General features: G+C 48.3%; 1 protein-coding gene across 5 annotated transcripts in view; it reads left to right on the forward strand.

Annotated features, from left to right (window-relative positions):
- Positions 1-18,116: 18,116 nt before the first annotated feature.
- The window catches only part of MEF2D (myocyte enhancer factor 2D), a 178,196-nt gene continuing 171,075 nt past the window's right edge, over positions 18,117-25,237 (forward strand). For all 5 annotated transcript variants that reach the window (XM_088449651.1, XM_088449655.1, XM_088449656.1 and 2 more), the window contains exon 1: positions 18,117-18,313. The gene's annotated coding sequence lies outside the window, so the exon portion shown is untranslated. The remainder of the gene's footprint in view (positions 18,314-25,237) is intronic.

Consider the following 25,237-nt stretch of genomic DNA (forward strand, 5'->3'; position numbering starts at 1 on the left):
AGATTTTTGCAAATTTAATAAAAAAACAAAATCGAAGAAATCAGTTGTACATAAGTATTCACAGCCTTTGCCATGAAGCTCAAAATTTAGCTCAGGTGCATCCTGTTTCCACTGATCATCCTTGAGATGTTCCTACAGCTTAATTGGAGTCCACCTGTGGTAAATTCAGTTGATTGGACATGATTTTGAAAGGCATACCTGTCTATATAAGGTCCCACACTTGACAGTACATGTCAGAGCACAAACCAAGCATGAAGTCCAAGGAATTGTCTGTAGACTTCCGAGACGATTGTCTCGAGGCACAAATCTGGGGAAGGGTACAGAAAAATATCTGCTGCTTTGAAGGTCCCAATGAGCACAGTGGCCTCCATCATCTGTAAATGAAAGAAGTTCGGAACCACCAGGACTCTTCCTAGACTTGGCCAGCCGTCTAAACTGAGCAATCGGGGTAGAAGGGCCCTAGTCAGGGAGGGGACCTAGAACCCTATGGTCACTCTGTCAGAGCTACAGCATTCCTCTGTGGAGAGAGGAGAACCTTCCAGAAGGACAACCATCTCGCAGCAATCCACCAATCAAGCCTGTATGGTAGAGTGGCCAGATGGAAGCCACTCCTTAGTAAAAAGCACATGGCAGCCTGCCTGGAGTTTGCCAAAATGCACCTGAAGGACTCTCAGGCCATGAGAAACAAAATTCTCTGGTCTGATGAGACAAAGATTGAACTCTTTGGCGTGAATGCCAGGCGTTATGTTTGGAGGAAACCAGGCACCGCTCATCACCAGGCCAAAACCATCCCTACAGTGAAGCATGGTGGTGGCAGCATCATGCTGTGGGGATGTTTTTCAGCGGCAGGAACTGGGAGACTAGTCAGGATAGAGGGAAAGATCAATGCAGCAATGTACAGAGACATCCTGGATGAAAACCTGCTCCAGAGAGCTCTTGACCTCAGACTGGGGCGACGGTTCATCTTTCAGCAGGACAACGACCCCAAGCACACAGTCAAGACATCAAAGGAGTGGCTTCAGGACAACTCTGTGAATGTCCTTGAGTGGCCCAGCCAGAGCCCAGACTTGAATCCGATTGAACATCTCTGGAGAGATGTGAAAATGGCTGTGCACCGACGCTTCCCATCCAACCTGATGGAGCTTGAGAGGTGCTGCAAAGAGGAATGGGCGAAACTGCCCAAAGATAGGTGTGCCAAGCTTGTGGCATCATATTCAAAAAGACTTGAGGCTGTAATTGCTGTCAAAGGTGCATCAACAAAGTATTGAGCAAAGGCTGTGAATACTTATGTGCATGTGATTACTTAGTTTTTTTTTTATTATTAAATTTGAAAAAATCTAAAAAAAACTTTTTACACGTTGTCATTATGGGGTATTGTGTGTAGAATTTTGAGGACAAAAATGAATTTATTCCATTTTGGAATGAGGCTGTAACATAACAAAATGTGGAAAAAGTGAAGTGCTGTGAATATCCTCCGGATGCACTGTATAATATAATGTACCCAAAGCTTTCTAAACAGTACAGTACTATAGTAACAGCATAACGCTATCACAATGCTTCCTCTTTCTGATCCCCGGCGCACACTGTACATGTGTGGCCGTCGTCCAGTGCATGCATCACGGGGGGCGACGGAGAGGGAGGAAAAATTAGCAAATTAATAGCCCATAGGCTACTATAGGTCAATGCCATCTGTAGGTCAGGGCCAAGCTCTGGACTGCTTAGCAATCTGGCGCTTCGTAAATCTGACTGCGGCCCTCCATGGTACATTCAGGGGTTTCTTAATATTTTGTTTTCGGGGAATATCCTGCAAATATGAATTGATAAATATGCCCCTCAGTGTTACCAATGCACTCATCCCCCCTTATTAGACATAAGCTGTGGATCCATCTGTGTGTCGTTGACAAGCAAGGACTTTTTTTCTCAGACAGGAAGGCGCAGCTGGAACGTACATATTCACAATCAAGACTATAATTTTGGACCCGTCATTCACCAGATCTTTAGTAATTGTGGAGTGGCTTTTAACCTCCCTCTTCATCCACCTTCCCATATCTCTACTCCATTCCAATTAGTAAAAGCAGACCAGATCTGACAATCCCCCCCCCGCCCCAGTACAAATTAAAATAAATCAGACCCCAAATATAAACAAAAATCATAACTTACACCTACTGCCGTCCCACGTCATCTCTCTACATGCTTTCATACAGAGAATTGCTGTTAGCAATCTGATTGGTGTATAGCTCCAGCCTTCCCCCAATTGGCATGGTGACGGCCATTCGCTGTTAGGCAGCATGCTGGGAGGCAGGTAGAGAATGCTGCCTAGCCGCTCTGATTATGTGTAATTCACAATCAGGGTGGCCGGTGAGCATCTTTCTCTGCCTGCCTCTCTGCCGGCGGCCCTATACACAAAGCGAGCGGCTGTACATTCCATGTAGTGTGTGGCCGCTCACACCGTGCATAGGGCTGTTGGCTGATAGGCAGGCAGAGAAAAAGGCTCCCCGTCCCCTCTGATTGTGTGTTACACACAATCAAACCGGCCAGGAGGGCAGCATTCTATACCTGCCTCCCAAGAAGCTCCGGAGGCACCAGCAAAGGGTAATAATTCCCCCTGGCCCAGTCTGCCCCTGCTTAAAGGCCCCTAGAATCAGACCAGGGCAGCTGGACATACGTTAAGATGGTACTCTCTCCCTCTATTCTTCCCATCTCTCCCTCTTCCTTCTGTCTCCTTCAATTCTTTCCTTTTCTCATGCGATTCATACTTGTCAGTGATATATAGCACGTATTTTACCCAGTATTGGGGACCAGGGACTCTGGTGCCTGGGGTCCCGGGCCAGCCACCCTGCAACCCTTGAGAGAGGCAGTGCTGTCATTGAAATACGCACCGGTCACAAGCCAATCAGAGCTCGCGCACCGACAGCCATTCAGCAGTGGCTACAAGTCTGCAAGCTCAGATTTGCTCTCGACCGGTGCCAGATTCAAATGACGATGGCGCTATCTCTCAAGGGCTGCAGTGTTGATGCTGCTACCTGCTGGTTCGGGCATGGGCACCAAATCCACACCTACTGATGCAGGTGTGAGCTCAGAGGCTGCTAGAGGGACACAGCGAGAACTGGGTAGGAGACTGCTAGGGAGACAGGAGGGGGAGGGGTGAGCATAATTTCTAAGGGGCATTACCGTGTGACATAATGTGTAAGGGTTGTTACTGTGTGACAATGTGTAAGGGGCATTACTGTGTGACAATGTGTAAGGGACATTACTGTGTGACTTGGGGGCAGCCCAGCATCTCTGTAAGTGCTGGGCACGCCCCCTACAGTGATGAAAAGGGAAACCATCTCAAGGACATGCCTCCTTTTCTGATTGACCACACCCCTTTTTCGGGGACACGCCTTTGCAGCACGCTGAAGTGTCCCTTTGTGAAAGGTGTCCTACCCCCTGCCTGCCCTAACGTGAAGACTAGGGGATTGCAGCACACATGGCCAGCTCTAGGGGTGTTCGACCAGTGCGGTCGAACAGGGGCGCCACCCATAGAGGGTGCACCCCTCCCCAACATCCCAATTTCAGCGGGACAGTACCCGAAGTGGCCAGCGAGTGGTCAAATCGGGAGGTTGGGGACCCCCACCGCTGTAGCTTTGCGGTGGTGCCGGTCCCTGGAGTCTGAATGGATTCTGCGCTCATGCATGCGGTATCCATTCAGTGATGGGAGAGGGGCTGGGGGAAGCCCAGTTAGTGAGGCTTCCCCCAGCCTGACATTATTTGGAGGCGTGCCGTGCGGACACGCCTCCAAATATTGTCACATATGGGCGTGGCCTATGGTAATTAGGCCACACACTATTTTCGGCCGTGCACTGTAACGAGCCGGCACAGGGTGCTCTGACCCCTGGAGTCGGCCCTGGCAGCACATATCTGGAATATCTGTTGTGTGGTCCCCTGTAAATACATCCTGGTTGTTTTCTGGTATATAACACACATATTCTTTGATAAATATGCCTCTTATTACCTAATGCCTTATGCTGGCCATATGCACCCAATATCCGCGGATCGCCCCGATAATTGTAGCATGTGCGGGTGACCGAGGGTTAAATATCACTCGGTCAGGCATGCCGGATTGTCCAGCGTGCCCATCTGATGCAAATATTTATTAGTTAAATTGTCGGCCGCATCGGGCAGTGTATGCCCAGCCGCGGCCGTCAGACAGGCGTTTCCTGTGTTCCTTCCCATGGAGGCATCAGGGAAATGTCTCCTCCCCCGGGGGCGGAGCGCAGATGTCGGGGCTAATACACTGTGAGATATAGGTCTGACAGGCATTTTATCTGGACGTGTACGCCCAGCTTAATTCACTATGGGTTTTGTGACCATACAAGACATAGGTCTGATGATGTTGGGGGTGTGGGGAGGTCTGAGGGGCATATGGGTAGGTATAAAGCATAGATTATTATGGGACCCAGAAATGGTCTGGTAGGACTCACATATTTTGTCACTCATCGCGATCACTGCTTGTCTCATATGAAAGCAGAGCATTGGTAACATAGGGCTCGATTCTATTCAGCGCGATGTAAATAGCTATTCAATACACCGCGCTGACAAGTCCGACTAATGATTTCTTCTCTCATCCCTCCGGGGATGAGAGAAGAAATCCGACAAAAGTCCCGGCGCTAGGCTGTTTTCTGCCCTTAGCGCCGGGAAGTTAGGTCGGGGAATGCCCGTTATCGCGCCTAAACACCCTGTTTAAGGCGCGATAACGAGCCTTCCCCGACCTAACAGCGCGATGAATTGAATAGCTCCGGGAGCTATCTCCCGGCGCTATTTACATCGCGCTGAATTGAATCGTGCCCATAGATTCTAATTCTAAGTTGGCCAGATGCTTAACATTTTATTCTAACACTGAATCGGGTCATAGTACAGAGAATCAGCAACAGCCGCTATAACCAGAATATTGGTAGGCAGGTAGGCCTCAAACCTGGATAGATCTAATGAGCAGATCAGTAACAATAACAGGGCTCTTATTATACTAAACGTTACTCTGGAGTTCTGTGACTTGTATCAAACCTGGCACTTTTTATATGATCAACAAACTACTTGGTAACGTCTAGTACAATTTACATAATTCTCCAGCTTGAGGGCACTACAAATAATAACATAAGTAGATAACATGACCCCTGGGGATAATTATGTTACAATTTTGCTGAATATTCGTCTGCAATAAATATGAACTATTACAACACACAGAGTGAGACTAGATAGAATAGGTGGCCTGTAGGGTCTTCCTACGTCTGTCTGTCATCACCCAGTCTTGTGTTATTACTGTTTCCCAATTGTCAAGTGCAACGGTATATGCTGGCGATATATATATATAAATGCTAATAAAGTTATTAACGATAATAATTATCCTCAGCAGCTATGAATTATTATTACATTTTATTTATAGAACGCCACAAGTGGTCCGCAGCGCCGTACATACAGTACAGGGTACACAGAACATTACATTACAATACAGTAACCAAAACATTACAATACAGTAACCAAAATATAAACAGAACACAAGTAACAATTAGCAACACAATTCTCCATACACAGTACAGTTGGGAAGGTGAAGGCTGTCATAGAAGTGCTAGAGAAGAAGGCTGTGAGACACTGAGGAGGAGGACCCAGGCCCTGATTCAGAGCTGGACACTCTGACAGAGCGCTCGCTCTGAATCAGGGCCGTCCTTCTTAATTTTAGTGTGGCCTCCTGGCCGCTCTTATAGCTGTGGGTGACCACCCACAGCTATAGTGAGCAGCCAGGAAGATGGTCGCGATGGTCAAGACCATCACGACCATTGGGCTTGCGACGAGACCCTTGTGGTAGGGTCTCGTTGCAGCAAGCCCTGGAGTGCTTTCGGCTCTATCAGAGCCGAAGGCACTCCCACTGACATCACTTGTGATGTCAGTGGGGCCGGCCCCAGACGGTAGGCGTTCCCATGGGAACGCCTCCGTCTGGGCGGGCACGCCCACCAAAGGCGCTCACTCAACATCGACAGCACGCCCCCTTTGGTGCGAGACCCGGAGCGACGGTTTGCCCGTTGCGCTATCCGGGTCTCGCGCATGCGCACGACAGAGCCGCCTCCGTCGTGCGCATGCGCACTGGGCCAGCATCGACCCGCTTGCGAGTGCTCAGCGCTGGCAAGTGGGTCTGAATTAGGCCCCCTGCTCCTAGGAGCTTACAATCTATGAAAGAACTGTTATCGTAGCCTTTATATCTATACTAATATAATGAGAACGTTGTGTCTGTCTGTTTGTTCAATGTTGGCGGAAATTCTACTGAACCGATTTTCATGAAATCTGCATCATTTTGTAGTGGAAACTTCAAGACATAACCAGCACTTTGCTTCATTTCGATCCGTCCAGTTCAAGCTGTGGCAAATAACAAAAGCAAATCATCGATGTAAGAGATAGTGTCATGTTCCGGACACTTAAACCACCTTTTTACCTCCCCTGTGCCTGCCCAGGCTAGTGGTGAGGTTCGCTCGCCCTGTGCATCACTCCCGGATAGCACAGAGGTCCACTCACGCTGCACATCGCTCCCGGCTCCAGCTGTGCCCTACTTCTGCCCTGTCTGCTCAGCGTCCTGTCACTGAGCATGGTGATGGCTCTCCACAGTCACTTGCTGACAGCGTGTCTCATCAGCATGATGGTATACAAACTGCACGCCAGAGTTCCTTCCAGAACAACAGTATGGGCGCAGCCATGTTGGACTCCTGATGCTCTTCCTCCACTCAGAGCACTGCTCCCAGACCGGCTGATCGCAGCATCCAATCCCTGGCGATCCACCCCTATAAATTCCATTCCCTGACTGGCCCTCATTGCCAGTACAACGTCGCTTCTAGCTGAAGTTACAGCTCAGTACTGAGCTCCCAGATACTGAACAGTCCCAGGGCATGATTCAGCAAGGATCGATGATGCGATCGCGGCAGCAAGCTGGTACGTAGTTCTGCGAAATTCTGCAAATTACTGAGATCGCAATGCCACCGCAGCACAACATAAAGACGCCCACTTCCCTTTACTCACATGCTTGCAAGACTGTGAAAACATCGGTACCATCGAGTACCATGGGAGCCTCACGCACAATTAAGGCAGGTCAGACCTTACCCAGAAATCGCTAAGCTTCCTGTACACAGCTAGAGCTCATGCGGCGTATGCCAACGCTGTGGCTAATTTATGCACGCCCCTGTAATGGCGTATAAATGCACTGGCACGTCTGCATTTCTCCGAACCATCCCCTCCCAGTTCCTATATCTTGTACACAAGTTTCCCACACCAATGTGCACACCAGTCTGGTTTTACCACTGAGACTTGTTCTTACAGCCACCATCGGTTCCAGCCGATACCCCCAACCATCGATCTCATCCCATGCTTCCAACATTGGATTCCCATCAATTAAGTCCTTCAGTTCTTCAACATCGGTCCCAACCGATCAAGTTAATCAATTCTTCAACATCGGACTCACATCAATTAAGTTTCTCAATTCATCAACATCGGTCCCAACCGATCAATTTAATCAACATCGACCTCAACCAATCAAGTCCATCAATTCACTAATATCGGACTCATCAATTAAGTTCTTAAATGCGTCAACATCGTTCTCAAACTGATCAAGTTAATCAATTATTCAACATCGGATTCTAATCCATCAAGTTCTATAATTCATTAACATTGGTCTCAAACCGATCCAGCTTTTCAGTTCAGCATTACCGGTCACTCTGGCCCTACTCAACAAACGAGCATCATCGGTCCCAACCCGATTCTGCTCATCTATACAGTATCATTATCTCCAGTTCTCATTTCTAATAAAGAAATTGCATTCCTACGCGCCTATCATCCTCCACTTCAGCCTCCCACGCCTGTTCCAACCCTCAGGCATGACAGATAGGTGCAGCGTGTGGCCGGTAAGGGGGGGAGGTAGAGTTGCTTCGGGCCCGCGGTCACTGGAATAGGGTAGGCTACATAGCAGTCTGCACAGGGCACACACACGGCCGGCCCTAGCCCAAATTTTTTGGTAAGCAAGTATATTTTGGCGCCCCCCTATGCAGTGCCCCTTTTACAGTGCCACCAGTAGTAGTCCCCCCTATGCAGTGCCCCTTGTGCCCCACGTAGTATTCCCCTTATATAGTGCCCCCAGTAGTAGTCCCCCTATGCAGTGCCCCCAGTAGTGGTACCCCTATGCAGTACCCCTTTTACAGTGACCCCGGTAGTGGTCCCCCCTGTGCAGTGCCTCTTGTGCCCCCAGTAGTATTCCCCTTATATAGTGCCCCAGTATTACTCCCCCCCTATGTAGTGCCCCTGGTAGTGGTACCCACTATGCAGTGCCCTTTATATAGTGCCCCCAGTAGTGCCCCCCCTTGTAGTGCCCTAGTTGTAATCCCCCCCTTCTAGTGCCCCCAGTAGTATTCCTCCCCCCTTGTAGTGCCCCCAGTAGTATTTCCCCCTGTAGTGCCCCCAGTAGTAATCTCCCCATGTAGTGCTCCCAGTAGTAGCCCCCCTTGTAGTGCTCCCATTAGTAGTCCCCCCCTTGTAGTGCCCCCAGTAGTAATCCCCCCTTGTAGTGCCCCCAGTAGTATTCCCCCCCTGTAGTGCCCCCAGTAGTATTACCCCCGGTAGTGTCCCCAGTAGTATTACCCCCTGTAGTGCCCCCAGTAGTATTACCCCCTTGTAGTATCCCCAGTAGTATTACCCCCTGTAGTGTCCCCAGTAGTACTCCCCCCCTAGTAATCCCCCCCTTGTAGTGCCCCCAGTAGTATTACCCCCTGTAGTATTCCCCAGTAGTACTCCCCCCCTAGTAATCCCCCCTTGTAGTGCCCCCCCCAGTAGTATTACCCCTTGTAGTGTCCCCAGTAGTATTCCCCCCTTGTAGTGCCCCCAAGTAGTATTACCCCTTGTAGTGTCCCCAGTAGTATTACCCCCTAGTAATCCCCCCTTGTAGTGCCCCCAGTAGTATTCCACCTTCCCCCGCCCCCCGCAGTAGAGACGTAATGAAAATTAAAAAAAAAACACCTGAAACCCGCTCCTGGTCCCACCACCGATACCAGCTCCTCCGTCCGCCGCTTTGCATTATGGGAGTGATGTCACGTCATGACGTCACTCCCATTACCCACTGCGGGAGCCGGAAGATGTCCGGCTCTGGCAGTGGGAGCAGCAGCCGATGAGAGTCTGTCTGACTCTCATCAGCTGCTAAAGCAAACACACAGCTGCTGGCGCCGGCGGCTGTGTGTTTGGGCTGTGTAGCGCTGACCGAACTCCATCCGGTCGCGCTACACACGCGGTGCAGCTGTGTCACAGAGACACAGTCTGCACCGCGGCCCGCATGGTACGCAGCTGAAGCGCCCTTCACTATGTGGCGCCTTACGCAGCTGCGTACCATGCGTAACGGGAGAACCGGCCCTGGGCACACAGTGACATTGGTGAGATAGGTGTGGCATCATGCACGTGGCCGGTAAGGGGTAGAGAGAGTGGTGCTTTGGGCCCGGGGTCACTGGAACAGGTTAGGCTACATAGCAGTCTGTGCATAGGGCACACAGTGACATTGGTGTGAGTGGTGGGTGAATAGGATGGGTTACATAGCAGTCTGTGCACAGGGCACACAGTGACATTGGTGTGAGTGGTGGGTGAATAGGAGAGGTTACATAGCAGTCTGTGCACAGGGCACACAGTGACATTGGTGTGAGTGGTGGGTGAATAGGAGAGGTTACATAGCAGTCTGTGCACAGGGCACACAGTGACATTGGTGTGAGTGGTGGGTGAATAGGAGAGGTTACATAGCAGCCTGTGCACAGGGCACACAGTGACATTGGTGTGAGTGGTGGGTGAATAGGATAGGTTACATAGCAGCCTGTGCACAGGGCACACAGTGACATTGGTGTGAGTGGTGGGTGAATAGGATAGGTTACATAGCAGCCTGTGCACAGGGCACACAGTGACATTGGTGTGAGTGGTGGGTGAATAGGATAGGTTACATAGCAGTCTGTGCACAGGGCACACAGTGACATTGGTGTGAGTGGTGGGTGAATAGGAGAGGTTACATATTAGTCTGTGCACAGGGCACACAGTGACATAGGTGTGAGTGGTGGGTGAATAGGAGAGGTTACATAGCAGTCTGTGCACAGGGCACACAGTGACATTGGTGTGAGTGGTGGGTGAATAGGAGAGGTTACATAGCAGCCTGTGCACAGGGCACACAGTGACATTGGTGTGAGTGGTGGGTGAATAGGATAGGTTACATAGCAGCCTGTGCACAGGGCACACAGTGACATTGGTGTGAGTGGTGGGTGAATAGGATAGGTTACATAGCAGCCTGTGCACAGGGCACACAGTGACATTGGTGTGAGTGGTGGGTGAATAGGATAGGTTACATAGCAGTCTGTGCACAGGGCACACAGTGACATTGGTGTGAGTGGTGGGTGAATAGGAGAGGTTACATATTAGTCTGTGCACAGGGCACACAGTGACATAGGTGTGAGTGGTGGGTGAATAGGAGAGGTTACATAGCAGTCTGTGCACAGGGCACACAGTGACATTGGTGTGAGTGGTGGGTGAATAGGAGAGGTTACATAGCAGCCTGTGCACAGGGCACACAGTGACACTGGTGTGAGTGGTGGGTGAATAGGATAGGTTACATAGCAGTCTGTGCACAGGGCACACAGTGACATTGGTGTGAGTGGTGGGTGAATAGGAGAGGTTACATAGCAGTCTGTGCACAGGGCACACAGTGACACTGGTGTGAGTGGTGGGTGAATAGGAGAGGTTACATAGCAGTCTGTGCACAGGGCACACAGTGACATTGGTGTGAGTGGTGGGTGAATAGGAGAGGTTACATAGCAGTCTGTGCACAGGGCACACAGTGACATTGGTGTGAGTGGTGGGTGAATAGGAGAGGTTACATAGCAGTCTGTGCACAGGGCACACAGTGACATTGGTGTGAGTGGTGGGTGAATAGGAGAGGTTACATAGCAGTCTGTGCACAGGGCACACAGTGACATTGGTGTGAGTGGTGGGTGAATAGGAGAGGTTACATAGCAGTCTGTGCACAGGGCACACAGTGCTATGTAACCTCTCCTATTCACCCACCACTCACACCAATGTCACTGTGTGTCCTGTGCAGAGACTGCTATGTAACCTCTCCTATTCACCCACCACTCACACCAATTTCACTGTGTGCCCTGTGCACAGACTGCTATGTAACCTCTCCTATTCACCCACCACTCACACCAATGTCAGTCTGTGCACAGGGCACACAGTGAAATTGGTGTGAGTGGTGGGTGAATAGGAGAGGTTACATAGCAGTCTCTGCACAGGACACACAGTGACATTGGTGTGAGTGGTGGGTGAATAGGAAACGTTACATAGCAGTCTGTGCACAGGGCACACAGTGACATAGGTGTGAGTGGTGGGTGAATAGGATAGGTTACATAGCAGTCTGTGCACAGGGCACACAGTGACATTGGTGTGAGTGGTAGGTGAATAGGATAGGCTACATAGCAGTCTGTGCACAGGGCACACAGTGACATTGGTGTGAGTGGTGGGTGAATAGGTGAGGCTACATAGCGGTCTGTGCACAGGGCACACAGTGACATTGGTGTGAGTGGTGGGTGAATAGGATAGGCTACATAGCGGTCTGTGCACAGGGCACACAGTGACATAGGTGTGAGTGGTGGGTGAATAGGAGAGGTTACATAGCAGTCTGTGCACAGGGCACACAGTGACATAGGTGTGAGTGGTAGGTGAATAGGATAGGCTACATAGCAGTCTGTGCACAGGGCACACAGTGACATTGGTGTGAGTGGTGGGTGAATAGGAGAGGCTACATAGCAGTCTGTGCACAGGGCACACAGTGACATTGGTGTCACTGTGGGTGGCGGCACTGCTGTATAGCACTGCTGGTCACTTGGGTCACTCCCACGACAAGGCCCCTATGCAAAGCAATACGACTAAAGCAGAAGCGATTTCATCATGGGCGAAGCTGCATTCAACATCTAGTACACAATAGGGACAGATAGAAAGAATACCAGCAGCATATACAAAATGAAAGTAGTAATGTGCCTTAATCCATATACACAGAATGAGACCATATACTCAGAGGGCAATTCTGACAGGGGATTTCAATTGTTTTTATCACGGCTTTAGCTAATGGGCGCCCGAAGCAGCAATTCAATTGTTGCTCCGATCAGGCGTGAGTGCCGCGGGCACACATAATTCTGCTCACGCGGTTCAACCAGGTGCTTTTGGGTGCAATAAGAGTGATAATTAATGGGCGCTCAAAACAATTGGATTGCTTTGTCGTTTGCCCATTATCGCGCCCTAAAAACAATTGAACCGCCCCCTTAGACAATCTGTGCCTGCCACAGGCAGGCGCAATGTCCAGTGATGCAGCCACTGACGTCAAAAGCCGCTACCGCAACTGGGTCCACCTCTGAATCACTCCCAGAGACCACCCAGAAGGCACAAAGAAGGCACTGTGCTCCGTAGTATACAGCATAAACAGTGGCTTGATAGCGATAGCTGTAAATGCTGAAGTTATAGTACACAATCCATGCACAACATAATACTGTAACATGCCTGTTTGTGTCTAGATAGTGTTATTAATAAATAATAAAGTTGCATTTAAAATGTAAAATACAATTAAATACGGCTGCAAACATCCTGCCACAGACCGATGGCAAGCATCAAATAAATAATGCAACTAGACTGCGCAAATAATAGTAGTAGTAGTGACTTCCGACCAACATTCTGAGCAAGTCTGCGGTTCCTCAGAGGATTGATGGTGCGACCGATGTCTTTGTACACAAGCGGCGGATTAGAGCCACTGCCAGTGGTGGTCTCTGTACAAGTCCCACTTTCTGTGACAATAGCATATTTTCGCGGTACTTTTGCATACGGAATCTCAGTGGCGACGGGATTTGCGTTCACCTCTGAAATAGGCCCTATATATCTATCAACCATTAACGTAAAACTAGCGGCAACTTTATAAAAAAAAAAAAAACATTAAGGGGTGTCACACGCCGCTGTCCATCATGATTCAACCACTTGTGTGCAGCTGCTCACTGGCAAAGTGCATAAAACCTACATAAGAAGAATACATAGTAAAAGTTACATTGTATTTTACATATATACATAATAATAGTTATCTATATATACACACACACACACACACACACAATACTTGCCTACTGTCCCGTAACCTACCAGAGGCTGCTGATTTTTCGGGAAACCCCACCGCACCCCCGGAAGAGTAGGCACTTCTCCCGCATTCCGTCCACTTCCTAGTGAAGTGGGCAGAATGGGGGGAATTTTCCCGGTGTTCGGTGGTCCGCTAGTAGGGGGTGGAGCTTAATGACGAGTTTCTACAAGAATCACATAATTTGACTCCACCCATATTTGCGTCAATTTACTGCGAGGGGGTGGTCTAGCCAGCTGCAGCCACCGCTGTCAGTCACTGTAACAGTGTGCACCAGCAGTGCTGCACACTGATCTCCCCGCAGCCTCTGTCCGGCTGCCTGTCATCATCGCTGACGCGCGCTTTCTTCCAACCCCTGTGGAACCCGCTCCCTGGCCTCTTCCATTGTTCCCTTAGCTCCTCCTCTTCCTCTCAGAGGCTAGGAGCAGGGATGTGCCCTGACCTGAGAAGAGACTAAGGGCCTGATTCAGAGCTGAATGCTCTGACCAGAGTGCTCGCTCTGAATCAGGGCCCTCCTACCTGAAAATGGAGTGGCCTCCTGGCCGCTCGCATAGCTGTGGGTGACCACCCACAGCATATGCGAGCGGCCAAAAAGATGGTCGCGATGGTCTTTGACCATCGCGACCATCGGGCTTGCGACGAGACCCTGCGGTAGGGTCTCGCTGCCGCAAGCCCAGGAGTGATTTTGGCTCTATCAGAGCCAAAATCACTCCCACTGACTTCATTACTGATGTCAGTGGGGCCGGCTTCAGACGGTAGGCGTTCCCATGGGAACGCCTCCTGCTGGCAGCCACGCCCCCGGCACGCCCACCAAAGGGGGCGTGCTGTCAATCAACATCGACAGCAGGCCCCCTTTGGTGCGAGACCCGGAGCGACGTAGAGCCCGTCGCTAGCCGGGTCTCGCGCATGCGCACGACGGAGCTCCCTCCGTCGTACGCATGTGCAGTGGGGCAACATCGACCCGCTTGCGAGCGTCCTTTGCTCGCGAGCGGGTCTGAATTACCCCCTAAGGGCCTGTTTCACTACCGTTTACAATAGCGATTACGAACGCAGTTCAACTGCGATGTTAATCCATTGCGATCGCTATGCCGTCGTAGCAGAACATAAGGACGTCCCCTTTACCTTATACACATCCGTAATGTCCTGACCATACTCAGAAATTGCTAACTACATTGCACGCTGAGTCCTCAGGCTGCGTAAGGCATCACAGTGGATAATTTATGCACGCCCCTGCAACGGTGTTCAAACGCACTGGCACGCCTGCGTTTCCCCGACCACACTCCCGTCACCACCCGCAAATGGCACTTCCTGCCAATCACTCTGCCATGGGTCTGCGTAGTCAGGGCGAGTGCAGTCCCGATCGCAGTGGCCGGTTTGCGCATGCGCACTGCGATGCATGCTCAGTACGCAACAAGCAGCCGATTGCGTGCGTATTTGCAGTTGCAATTGATAGTGAATCTAAGTCTGAGTCTTCATAGATAGTAAATTAGTGTACTGCTGTGCTGTTGTGTGATGGGGGGACAGTAGGCAGAAGGTTTACCTAGGGTGCTGAGCAAGGGCGTTTCAAGAGAGGAGGGGGCCCGTGTGCAGTCTGTCACGGGCCCCCTCCTCTCCATCTGGCGGCCAGCAGCGCACTGAACGCAGCGCCGCCCTGATAGACTCTGGGCACTAGACTGTGCCCAGAGTCTATAGGGCATGCGCTATAGGCTGCGGTGGCCATTTTCCCTGTACTGTGTATGCGCAAAATGACCACGGCAGCCATTTTTCAGCTGGTTACAAAGCTGACACCGGCGCCAACGTGGGACTGCGGAGAGGTAAGTATAATATGGGTGCAAGGTGTGAGGTCCGGGCTGCCCCTGGACCCAAGGGCCCGTGGGCACCGAGCACCCTGCCCCCATTATAAATACGCCCCTGGTGCCAAGAACCCCTGCAAGAGTATGACACATTTTTTTTTAGATATATTTTAAGCTTGCGAGCAGGGCCCTCTTACCTCTCTGTCTCTGTTATTACCCAGTCTGGTTTATTACTCTTTTGTAATTGAAAAGCACAATAGAATATGCTGCCATTATTTAAGTAAATGTACACCCACATCTGCTTCCACTGCAATGTCGGAGACTGGACAGCCCGTGGCGGGGGGAGGAGAGGGAGAATCCTGCAGCTTCATAGTAAGAACGCTTTCAAAAATAGAAGTGTTAATAGTTTATTTTTCTCAGTAACAAAATGTAAAGTGAATGAACAGAAGAGAAATCTAATCAAATCAATATTTGGTGTAACCACCCTTTGCCTTCAAAACAGCATCAATTCTTCTAGGTATACTTGCACACAGTTTTTGGAGGAACTCGGCAGGGAGGTTGGTCCAAACATCTTGGGAAAACTAACCACAGATCTTCTGTGGATGTATTGGCGCACATCCGCTAGGCGATATTAATGAGCGACTGCACGATTACGACATCCGCTGGTCGTTTCTGACATCAATCATCGCCTGAACATGCTGGGCAATCTGCCGATAACGACAGATTGGCCATGTTTGGGGATGAGGGAGGGAGCCTACACTGAACGACTAATCATTGAGTGTAGGCACTGCAGGGGATGGGGAACGACGGTACGATTACGATGTTGTAATCGTACTGTCTTTCCCTAGTCGCCTAGTGGATGTACGGCTTTAGCTTGCTCAAATCCTTCTGTAATCCCAGACAGACTGGGTGATGTTGAGATCAGGACTCTGGGCCTGATTCAGACCCGGTCGCAAGCGCTGAGTGCTCGCAACCGGGTCGATGGTGGCCCAGAGCGCATGCGCACGATGGAGCCGGCTCCGTCGTGCACATGCGCGAGACCCGGAACGCCTGTTGTTTGGGGGTGGCCCCACTGACATCACAAGTGATGTCAGTGGAGAGCTTCCGGCTCTGTTAGAGCCGTAAGCTCTCTGGGGCCTGCGGCCACGAGACTCTACCACAAGGGTCTCGTCGCAAGCCCGATGGTCGCGATGGTCTTGACCATCGTGACCATCATCATGGCCGCTCGCTGTAGCTGTGGGTGGTCACCCACTGCTATGCGAGTGGCCAGGAGACCGTTCTAAAAAAAAAAAAGCCCGGCCCTGTTTCAGAGCGAGCGCTTTGTCAGAGCGACCAGGTCTGAATCAGGGCCACTGTGAGGGCCATATCATCACTTCCAGGACTCCTTGTTCTTTTTTGTGATGAAGATAGTTCTTAATGAGAGCAGTACAATAATGAGCGTCTGTAGGCAACAGTGAAGCATGGTGGACGTTCCTTGCAAGTTTGGGACTGCATTCAGCAATAGAGTTGGGGATTTGGGGGGTCATTCAGACCTGCTCGCGAGCGATGGTGACTGACAGCACGCCTCCTTTGGTGGGCATGCCGGGGGCGTGGCTGCCAGACGGAGGCGTTCCCATGGGAACGCATACCGTCTGAATCCGGCCCCACTGACATCAGTAATGATGCCAGTGGGAGTGATTTTGGCTCTGATAGAGCCAAAATCACTCCTGGGCTTGCGGCAGCGAGACCCTACCGCAGGGTCTCGTCGCAAGCCCGATGGTCGCGATGGTCAAAGACCATCGCGACCATCTTTTTGGCCGCTCGCATATGCTGTGGGTGGTCACCCACAGCTAAGCGAGCGGCCAGGAGGCCGCTCCATTTTCAGGTAGGAGGGCACTGATTCAGAGCGAGCGCTCTGGTCAGAGTGTTCAGCTCTGAATCAGGCCCTTGGTCAGGATTAATGGTGTCCTCAATGCTGAGAAATACAGGCAAGTACTTATCCATCATGCAATACTATCAGGGAGGCGTCTGATTGCCGCCAAATTTATTCTGCAGCAGGACAACAACCCCAAACATACAGCCTATGTCATTAAGCACTGTCTTCAGCGTAAAGAACAAGGAGTCCTGGAAGTGACAATATGGCCCCCACAGAGCCCTGATCTCAGCATCATCCAGTCTGCCTGGCATTACATAAAGAGACAGAAGGATTTAAGCAAGCTACAGCTACAGAAGATCTCTGGTTAGTTCTCCAAGATGTTTGGATCAACTGCGCTGTTTGGGCGGCTAAAGGATTTCTTTGCGCACTCCCCTGGGGATGCGAGGAGAAAGCTGACAAAATTGCCGGGCGTGCAGCTGTTTGCCAGCTTAGCGGTGCGCCAACAGCCGCGCGCCCGGCACTTTAGTTAGAGAATGCCGGTTACCGCGCCTTAACACCCAGGTTAAGTCGCGAAAGCCGGCATTCTCAAGGCAACCCGTTCCCAAGCAGGCTAACAGCGCGTTGAATTGAGTAGCTGTGGGTGCTCCCTCCTGCGGTTATTCAGCATTGCACTGAATTGAATTCGGCCCAGTGATCTGATTTAGATTTATCTTCTGTTCATTCACTTTGCATTTTGTTACTGATAAAAATAAACTATTAACACTTCTATTTTTTATAGCTTTCTTACTTTGCAGCATTTTTTCCACTCCTGCCTAAAACTTATATACAGTATATCCATATTTTTATAAATGTATTAGAATGTATATATAATTATATATACAGTGTGTATATATATATATAATATATATATATATTTATATATATCTGTATGCATCTATGTATGTATGTATGAGAAACACACCCACATTTCATACTACACATCATTTCGTGACACCGCCCTTGAAGTTGGTGGCCCTGTTTACATCCCTTCCCATGGTAGCATGGGTAGGAGGGGGGCTGGCAGTGAGGGGGTTAAGGCCAGGCGGAGGGATCCACAGCAACACGCTGTAACCAAGCCCCGGTTGCACAACCTAGCCTGCTGGCAGAACAGGTCGAAGCGTAGAGATTAAGGTCCCTCCCCCATCTGCCATTGGCGGGCTGTCACCCAGGGCCACGTTGCCATTGGCTGTCGGGCCCGCCAGTCTTCCGTCGCAGCAGAGCAGCGGTGTCAGTGTAGCAGCAGCAGCAGATGCGCTGTGTGACTTGTTACATTGTATCACAGGGTGCTGCTGGCGGAGGGACACAGGGGGGCTGCTCTCACATCTGGGGGGTGAGGAGATCTGGCGACTCCCCTCCTGGAGGAGAAGGGAGGGGAGAAGATTATTCCCAGAGCCTGCTGGAAGTAGCCGGGAGAAGGCGCCTCTGGTGAGTGCACCCACCCCCACAATGTTATTATTATTCCTGTCCCCAATATGTGTTCTGTCTATGGTAACCCCCCTCCCTCCTCCTGTCAGATTCTATAGCTGCCCTTACACCTAGGCCAGCAGGCCTCTGTAGTACGAAGGGGTTAAAAGTGCCAGGTCTGGCAGTGGGTGCCCAGGCCATCACTAATGCCAGGACCCTGCCCAAGTGCCAGGTGACTACAGGCCAGGTGGGTTGCTGCTGCTATATTATTACCATAATTTGGCTGTAGGATTATATAGATCTCTTGCCTTGGTGGAAGAATTGAGGTCATAGGGTTGGGGTGGTGCCCCCTCATATTGGTTTTCTTCTACATGCACTGGTAAAGGGATCTGGGGGTGGCGGTGGTATGAGGGAGTGGGTAAGTAATAACATGCACTGAATGGCTGGCTCCTATCACTGCTTTCCTAACTGCTGCGCCTCTGGAGAGACATGTTTAGGCTCCTCATCTACCCCTTACTAACTGTGGAGTCTGGAGAGCTAATTGGGTGAGTGAGGTATGGGCACCGGGGTGTAAGGGGGCGGGGGGGAGGCGCAGTGGGCACTGTCGTCCTCTGTCTTGTTTATGTGAAGTTGGATGGTTGGATGTTGTCCAACATCTGGAGGCGACTGGGATGCAACCACATCTGTGGGGGTTGTAGATTTTGTATAGGGAGAGGGGTCTGTGTTCCTACCTGATTATTAAGCACATTTGCCATATTAGGTTAGTTGTGTAAAGTGTTGACGATGTAGGCACTAACATTTTGGGGGTGGGGGTTGGGTCATGGTTTTTTTCTTTGCATATGCCATGCAGTGCATTGACGTATAGAAATATTAATGTGCTACTTTGTGACGGCCAAGTACTTTCTAAATACAGGGTGATAATAGCAGAATTCTGCCCACTGCATTGGACATAGCATTATTACGGGAGTCAATCTTATTTTATTTATTTTTTTTGCGGGAGTAGGCAGATGCCCCTACTCGTAGATTTATTCTGACTGTTATATTGTATGTACTTTTGCTTTGTTGACAATAGAGGACTCTAACCTGGCGGGTCAGGCTTCTGTCACTGTTAGGTATTACTTGGCACTTGTTCATCTGATAACCAAAAGCGTTTCTCTCCAGCTCGCTGCCTTGTCAGGTTACAGAGCTATACCTGTCCATGCGTACCCTTGCTGTCCACCTGGCCTCCTCTCTCCTGTTATCACCTATAAAAACAGACTTGGTACCTGTGTGCAGAACTCTGTCACTGGCAATGATCACCTTTTGTTGTTTATAAAGCCATCGTGTTACACCTGACCAGTAAATCCCACAGCATTTGGCTTTAAAACGCATAGTTTCTCTATTCAGGCTGAAAGGATCAGCTGCAGAATTCTTCTGTATGACGATAGCTGCTCCATATTTTGGCCGAAAAAGGCACTTTGACATCCAAATTCTTAAAAAAAACCAAAACTAAATAAAAATAAATAAATAAATATATATATATGTGCATAACTAGTTTATGTATATACATTTATATTAACAGCATCTTATTGTATACTCTGTTATAATACTACATGATATTCAGAACTCAGAGATTGGCGCCAACAGTGACCAGTATTTAAATCCTACAGGACTTATATATTCAACACCTTTTTTTTTTTTAGTTCTCACCACGAATGGCAGTAACCATATATTATTATTTTAGTATTATATTTTATTTCTTTTATTATTACATTCCTTGCGTTGTGCCTGAATTTGCAGCGGACTGGTGCATCCCATGGCTTGCGTATATAAAAGCTATGTCTGTTTGTAGCTTGCATAATACATCAGGCAGGGTGGCTTGTCACTTCCAATATAATACCATTACACCCTATAATTGTTCCATCCAGCTGGAGGTAGACAGAATACCACAGACAGCTGGATATACAATCAGTTGACTAAACTGTATTCTCATAACTTGGTATATTTGATATTACCACAAATGATATATGTTTATCTTTCGTGCGTGTTGGCTGCTTGTGATGTATTCATGCTGCACTCACTGTCCCGAGTCTCTGTGTTCCCGCTAAGTGCCGGCCAGGAAGAGAGAATATGGCGAATACTTGTGGGAATTACATGTCGGGCCAAATATCGAGCGGCATGAAGGTGATATTGAAATATATAGACTTGTCCGTGGAATAGAACAGTCTCCCACTGATGGATTTAATAGCAGCAGTGTAGTTCTGCTTTCAGTCCTGATATCTCCGTTTATGTGGGAAAGGTTACAGGCCTTTTTGTCATTTATGCTGCTGCTGGTGTCATTGATTTGTTGTGGGTTTTTTTTTTCCTTTCCTTTAATTTGGCTGAGGGTCATAAATCCTGTTTGTGCACCTAGAGGAGTGTTTGGGGGGGATGGATATGACCTGCTGGGCTTGAACTTGAACTACTGCTAGAGACATGAATTTAGTACCTATCTCCTGACATTTACTTACAATGGTGAAGAGCTTTTTTTTTTTTTTTTTTAAGGGGGACGATATGTTGACTGTGTGTAAATGCATTCACGATCCTTTTATAGAAAACTCCGGCTTAGTCGTCTTAGGTCTCCTCGGGGGGACTCTGGTTTATATTTTTGCAGTTGGAATAAAAGGGTTCTTTACGGTAAGAGCAGTGACTTTGTGGAAGGTAGAGTCGCTGCTGCCAAACGCTACTGCTAAGTGCCAGGACTGGACGTCTCACTGGCCTGTTTTGTTCAGGGACTAGTCCGATTGCCAGTATGGAGTTGGGAGGGTTTTTATTCTTTATTCCCCCTAACTGCAATTTATAGTTGTAAGCCGCCTTCCGGTTCAACAGGGTTCAAAAGGTGTGAAGTTGATGGACACACGTCTCTTTTAAACAAAATAATCCTGACTTTGTGACCACATAGCGGAATTTGTGTGGATTCCCTTGTAGCAGTAGTTTTCTAGATGTGGATGAAATGTTAATCTGCTCCTGATTGTATATAGAATCCGGCACAACTCAGCCGGAAACGTTGGGATCGTCTTTGGAGGCGATCGCCTTCCTGGATAAGAGCAGTTATGTGGGGCAACATCGGCTATATCGGCTGGTGACATCGCAGCCTGCAGTGCATCCCTTAGGATTGTGGCCTTTCACATACTGGTTGCAGCTTATTTGTGGACTTCGCCAACAAACCCTGAACCACAGCAGTCGTGCCACCGGTTTGTGCACGAAGTGCTGTATTTATTTGCACTTCTCCAGCCATGCGATAAATCGGTATTGGTGCTGGTGAGGATGGGCACATCTTCAGGGCATTTCCACTTTGCCATAGGTGAGAGGGGTTCTTCGCTACAAGTATAGTTTCAACTGAGGTTCTTCTTCAGATTACTTTTATTTTATTTGCTTGTACATTCTCTCATGCAACTCTGGCAATTCATTGTATCGTATTATGCTTTTCAGCCACGTTTTTACGCCATCAGGCCGAGTCGTTTACCTTGTTACACTGTACACTCCAAAAATATACTGGTAGGTTAATTGGCTCCCAACACAAATTAACCCTAGTGTGTATGTGTGTGTGCATGTGATAGGGAATATAGATTGTAAGCTCCACTTGGGCAGGGACTGATGTGAATGGCCAGATATTCTCTGTAAAGCGCTGCGGAATATGTGTGCGCTATATAAATAACTGGTAATAATAAATAAATACTCTCCACATTGCACACTGTCTTATCCCAGCTTTGAGCCGCGCAACCAGACACACCAATCCCCAATGCTGCTTGATGATATAAAGACACTGCTGAAATCCAGACTTAAAGGAATATCTAGGAGTGGTTACAGGGGGGCATGGTACAAGCCAGTAAGTGGTTTTCGAGAGTGAAAAAACATTTTTGGAAAACCGCTTTATTGGAACACAATGTCAAAGTTTGCTAACGTAAAATACTACTTTTTGAGACTATTAATAGACGTTTTGAAAATCTTTCCTGCCATCCGATTACTGATATATCACTTTAAAGCACCTTCACTTGTTCTGCTTAATCATGTTCAGTGTCTCCAGCTTCATTGAAAGCTAGAAGTGCTGTAATGGTTTATATTATCTCGCTGCGCCCACGCATAACTGCACCAGCGTGCACGGTTCTTGCACTTATTCACGTCTAAGTAGTTTGTGTTTTTATTTTTTCCACCTTCTTTTAACTCCTCTGCAGAAAGTGCCTTTAAATCAATCACGTGCTCTCACTGGGAAACTTCCTTTCCGCTAGTTCCCAGCATTCCTCCATAGCCCAGGGTTCCTTGCGGCTGTAGCATCACACTGTACCAGGGTCAGAACAGCCAAGGACACAGCATCAGACAAGGTTTTCCCCATCCTCCCTCCAAAATAAAGGACCTTGGGAAAAATAAGAGACGAGTCAATAATCCGCAATGTGGGTCGATACGCACATATCGTGGGATACCATTCTGATGGGCTCTTTAAGAGATTGTGCTTTCAGTCGCTCCAGTTAACCCCTGCATTGATACCTGTAGTTGTGCACAAAGTCATTTCCTTTTAAAAGGCCCAACTGCCCCACGGCCGATGTCCACCGATCTATTTTGAATAGCAATCAGGAATCCGCTCTGACGTTCTTAATAGAATTCAGTCCCTGCGAATAATTTCTTGCAAGTGCGAGACTTTTTTTTTTTTTTTTTTTGCCGCTCACCGTTATTCGCAATTTCCAAAACGGACGCCACCCCGCAGCCAACTGAATGAGTTAATGAGGATCTCCCAGCTTCCAAAGTGCGGTTTGTAATCAAGCCGAACACCCATGGGTGCAGGGAGGTCGCAGACGTTGTTGATGAAAAGGATTCACTGTGCACATAATTAATAGGGAAAAAAAAAAAAAAAGAAATACAAATTTGCAATTAGGTCTGTGATACCCCGTCATTACTGTTAACGTTGTAAACGCGAATGCTGTGGGTGAAATTTAGTAGCAATTAGGTGTTTAATTTCATTTTCTAACCAGAACGCAGGCACGTTAACGAAGACTCAGGGAAAAAAAAAAAAAATAATGATGTGTTGACTCATATAATTGCATCTCTTGCAGGTTGGGGGATTCCTGTGCAGGATTACTAAATAATTATATTGGTAATATGTTAAGATTTCAGGATTGCTATATATTTATTCATCACCAGTTATTAATATAGCGCACACGATACGCAGCGCTTTACAGAGATAATTTGACCAATCACATCAGTCCCTGCCCCGATGGAGCTTACACGCACACACACACACACATGCTAGGGTTAATTTTTGTTGGGAGCCAATTAACCTGCCAGTATATTTTTGTGAGTGTGGGAGGAAGCCGGAGCACCCGGAGGGGACCCACAAGCACAGGGAGAATATACAAACTCCACACAGTTAGGGCCGTAGTGGGAATCGAACCCACGACCTCAGTGCTGTGAGGCAGTAACGCTAACCATTACACCATCAGAACCATTGGTGTGGTTCTGTAGGGTAAGAATTCATATTGCTGTTGTGTATGGTTTTGTGTGTACAGTGCACATATTCCATACCCGAGATTGTTCTTTTTCTATTTATTTTTTTAAATAAGGTCCAAAGTAACATTTAAAGAGCAATTAACAATATAATTTGACTAGCTATTACTACTGTTCTTAGTAATATATATGACATAAGTTGCATTTTGAATAATAACAATAGGTCAGTACCAACAGGTTGACAGGTACAGTAAGTCGACACAAAAATTGGTCAGCACTTTTTTTATTTTTTTTATTTAACCCTCCCCCTAGTGCCTAAACCTAACCCTAGCATAACCCAAACCCTCCTCCTGGTACCTAACCCTAACCGTCCCCTCCAGCAGCCTAACCTATCACCCTAACCTTAAAAATGTTGAAAATGCCTTTAAAACATGGCACCGTTTTCTGGTGTCAACCAATTTTGAGTTGACTATTTCAACCCGTTGACCTTTTGTCAGTCGTCCTTTCTGTCCCTGTCGGCCTATTGCATGTCGACCTAATGACCGGTGATGTTTTTGTTGTTGATCTTCTATCCGGATACCCTTCTCGATATCTCATCAGTCTTATGGTACATACACACGGTCAGACTTGCTAGATGAACGATTTTACCAGCGATTTCATGGACGATGAACGATTTCTGACAGCATTTAAATGAATGAAATCGTCCAAATCTGACCGCAAACACAGTCTATGTCAGAGATCGTGATCTGACATGGGGGATCGCTCATCTTTGGTCGATGCATGCCCTACATGTCAAAGATATGACCGACTGACAGGGTTGCGGACTTGTTCTGTAACAGTCTACTTTGTGGACTGATGGATTAATAATATATTTGGCCAGTATGGATACAGCGTCCTACTAGGCCTCTGTTCTAAATATGCGGGCAGGCCTTCAGCTGTCTGTAGTGCGGTGGGTAGGTAACAGGACCACAGTATAATGTCAGAGTAACACCGATCAGTACATTTTAATGTTCTGTATTCTGCTAAAATCACATTAATAATGAATGAGTTGGTTGCACTCACTATTTTTTTGTGCAAAAGAAAAATAGTATCATGGTGAACCATACTGAAACCCTACAGACATTCTTTCACACTTGTTATTAAGTCGCTGGGAAAGGGAAAATAGTTTGTATATTAAAATCTATGGAAATTACCTCACAAAGCTTATTCCCCAGCAGTGAATTTGAAGGCGTCATGGCTACATGGGTTATATTTACTAAAGTGCGGGTTTTTAAAAGTGGTGGTGTTGTTGCCCATAGCAACCAATCACATTCTAACTATTATCTTCTAGATGGTGTTGGATAAATAAGTAGAAGCTGATTGGTTGCTGTAGGCAACACCTACACTTCTATAAACCCGAACGTTAGTAAATACATCCCTGTGACTTGTGTGATATATCCAGATCTGCCTATCCTACATGGTTTACTGAACAGTATAGTTGATTGGATT

This window comes from Taudactylus pleione, unplaced genomic scaffold (genome assembly GCF_031769625.1).
Source record: "Taudactylus pleione unplaced genomic scaffold, aTauple2 ptg000490l, whole genome shotgun sequence".
In the NCBI taxonomy this organism is placed as follows: Eukaryota; Metazoa; Chordata; class Amphibia; order Anura; family Myobatrachidae; genus Taudactylus; species Taudactylus pleione.